The sequence below is a fragment of the Leptonychotes weddellii genome, chromosome 11 (assembly GCF_054177405.1).
Source record: "Leptonychotes weddellii isolate Sample4059 chromosome 11, ASM5417740v2, whole genome shotgun sequence".
NCBI classification, from domain to species: Eukaryota; Metazoa; Chordata; class Mammalia; order Carnivora; family Phocidae; genus Leptonychotes; species Leptonychotes weddellii.
In genome coordinates this window covers 65,916,943-65,920,072 of record NC_138379.1, presented here as the reverse complement: position 1 = coordinate 65,920,072, position 3,130 = coordinate 65,916,943, and the positions used below count along the sequence as shown (strand labels likewise).

The following is a 3,130-nucleotide window of genomic DNA, read 5'->3' as shown; positions in this document are numbered from 1 at the left end:
TCCTCATATTTAAATAATTCAAACAACATCACAAACAAGTGCTTTGAACATGTAATCATTGTAATTATGTATTAGCACTACTTTGGTTTAGACTCCTAGAAGTAGAATTGCTAAAGCAAAGAGTTTATACTTTTTAATAAACTCTAAAACTATTTCAATTATGATCTCACTATCAGTGTATGAGAAAAACCATTTTTTGACAACTCAGTGTTTCTCAATACTTTTATTTGCTATCTGAGAAATAAAATTTGAATTTTACTTTAAATTCCCTATTTTGAATTTCTCTGATTATGAAAGATATTGATCATCTTTTCTTATGTTTATGTCTGTTTTAAATATTTTCTGTAATGAATATCCTATTCATATCCTTAGCATATATTTTTTTATGATACAGATTTTTAATATTGATATGTATATATGTTGACATTAATATTTTGTTTATTATGTACAGATAATTTTCTTTGTCCTGTACTTTTTTCTTTTGTTTGATTTATTTGTCCTTGCAAATTTTTTAATTTATATAATATAAAATCATATACATATATAATTTTTAGTGTAGAAAAGATTACTGTATACACATATAATACATGCAAAGTGCATATGTGTAATTTTTACTGTTGCAATTTGTTTGGTTAGATTTATATGATAATCTTAAATTTGACAGAACTTGATTAAATTCAGAGGCACATGATTGAATATAGAAAAATCTAACCTAAAGATGTGTGGGATACAATTTCTCTTAACATTAGAGTTCCTATGAAACTCTTAGGTTTTTGGTTTATATGCATAAATCATTATGAAAAATGGAATATATTTATGACACATTTATTTTTTAACTTTCTGATTTTCAATATATAATACAATATAAATAAGTAAATTAATGCATAGAAAAATCATTGGTTGAAAAAAATAAAAAGAAAAACCATTGGTGGGAAGTGTTTTCATGTTTATTCTTGGGGTCTTTCCCAAATTTTGATTCAGTTTGCCTAATAGGTCTAGGAATTTATATTTTAACAAGCACCCTGGACCTTTTTTTTTTTTTTTTTGGTATACATCTCTAGAAATTTCTAACTTACACACAGTTTTGATTATTAATGAAATTACATTAGCTCTGGTATAAGCAATTAAAAAATAACTGTATAAAATGTGTATTCAGAAGAACCCGGCCGGACGGCGAGCGTGGGAGAGAGCCAGAAACCAGTTGGAGCGGAAGTCCTGTCATTGTAGGAGAGAGATTGCCATCCCCTTCCTTCCTGAAGGAGGGAGAAAAAACTTCTGCTCCGTTGACCAATTGAACAATTTACACTGATCCAGAGGAGGATTCTTCAGCCACTATGTCCACCGGCACAGATGTTTCTCTTTCTTCATAGGATGAAGATCAGGTATCTAAACTTATCCGAAAAGCAAGAGAGGCACCGTTTATTCCCATTGGAATGGCGCGGTTTGCAGCAATCGTTGCATATGGATTATATAAATTGAAGAGCAGGGGAAATACTAAAATGTCTGTTCACCTGATCCACATGCGTGTGGCAGCCCAAGGCTTTGTTGTGGGAGCAATGACTCTCGGTATGGGCTATTCCATGTATAAGGAATTCTGGGCAAAGCCTAAACCTTAGAAGAAGAGAAGCTGTCTTGGTTTTGTTGGTGGTGCTTGCTTTAGCTAGGCATCTCATATTGAGTTTATATGTTTATGTTGAAAATAAATCGTTTGAATGGGTCACACAATAACACAGTAATTTAAATATTGGCTTCCTTTCTTGCAGGCTTGATTTGCCTGGTAACCAAATTACTAGTGACCAGTTAACTAGCTAGGTCATTCAACGGAGTCAAATTAGAACAAAAGAAACATGTCACTTATTATTATTTTTTAAAGATTTTATTTATTTATTTGACAGAGAGAGACACAGCGAGAGAGGGAACACAAGTAGGGGGAGTGGGAGAGGGAGAAGCAGGCTTCCGGCAGAGCAGGGAGCCTGATGCAGGGCTCGATCCCAGGACCCTGAGATCATGACCTGAGCCCAAGGCAGAGGCTTAACTACTGAGCTACCCAGGCGCCCCAACATGTCACTTTTAAATGTACTTGATAGTGATAAAATATGCTCCTTCTTAAACTCTTCTGATAAAATCAGTTATAAAGAGGACAATTTGCCAATCCTGAGTACTTCCTGCAGAATATCACATGCTTTTGATGTTATGTAGGAGTACTTGCTGCAGAATATCACATGCTTTTGATGTTATGTAGGAATCCCATTTAACTTTTTTCTGCTTGTTTTGCAGACTGATTGAGTACTTCAGTTTTTAGGGCTGGTTGGCTCTTAACCCTTTCAGAACAGTGCATGGAATATAATATAATAAGCTTCCCCACAACCGAAAATAACGTGTATTTAAACCAAACCTAAAGAAGCCGATAACAGCTGCTTAGAAGTAGTATTTATTTCAGAATCATACTTGTAAACATGAGAATAACTTAACTGTGGATCCCAGTTTAGCTTTTTTTGTAATTGCAGAGTTATATTTATGCTGCTGTTGTATTAGAATAATTTTTAAATGTTATCTTAAAATAGAAATGTGTATTTTAAGTACTAATGCAAAGGTTAAATGAAAAACACTTTTTAAATGTATGAAGTTTATTTTCTCTGTAAGAATCATAAATGTTAACAAATTACCTGTAATTGAAGTGATTAATGATTTATCAGCAAGGTGGTTTGGTCAGACATTATACACAAACTTTGGTATACTCCAGAATGCTTTATTACACTTGTGAAATTTTCTTGTCTAACCTGAATTTACATTCCATGGTGATAACATGGTAAATGTAGTGTTAGTAAAGTTAGTGAACACATCAATTGCCTTGTATTTGTTTCAGTTTGGAAAAAATCAATCATTCCTCAAAGTAACACAAGGATTAAGTTCCAAGAAGAGAGAGAATGTTTTGTACCTTTGGTAGGAACTATGGTTATCAAATAGGAATAATAGTATCTATTATTTACTATTATTTACTATGTGCCACACACTATTCTAAGTGCTTTTCATGTATAATGTCATTTGGATTTCCTAACAACCCTAAGAGGTAGGAACTATGATCCTTATTTAACAGAGGAGGAGGCTGAGGCATGAACAGTGTAAATAT

General features: G+C 32.8%; 1 pseudogene; it reads left to right on the top strand.

Annotated features, from left to right (window-relative positions):
* The first annotated feature begins 1,319 nt into the window (after positions 1-1,319).
* Positions 1,320-1,888, top strand: LOC102740426 (HIG1 domain family member 1A, mitochondrial pseudogene; annotated as a pseudogene).
* The last annotated feature ends 1,242 nt before the right edge of the window (positions 1,889-3,130 follow it).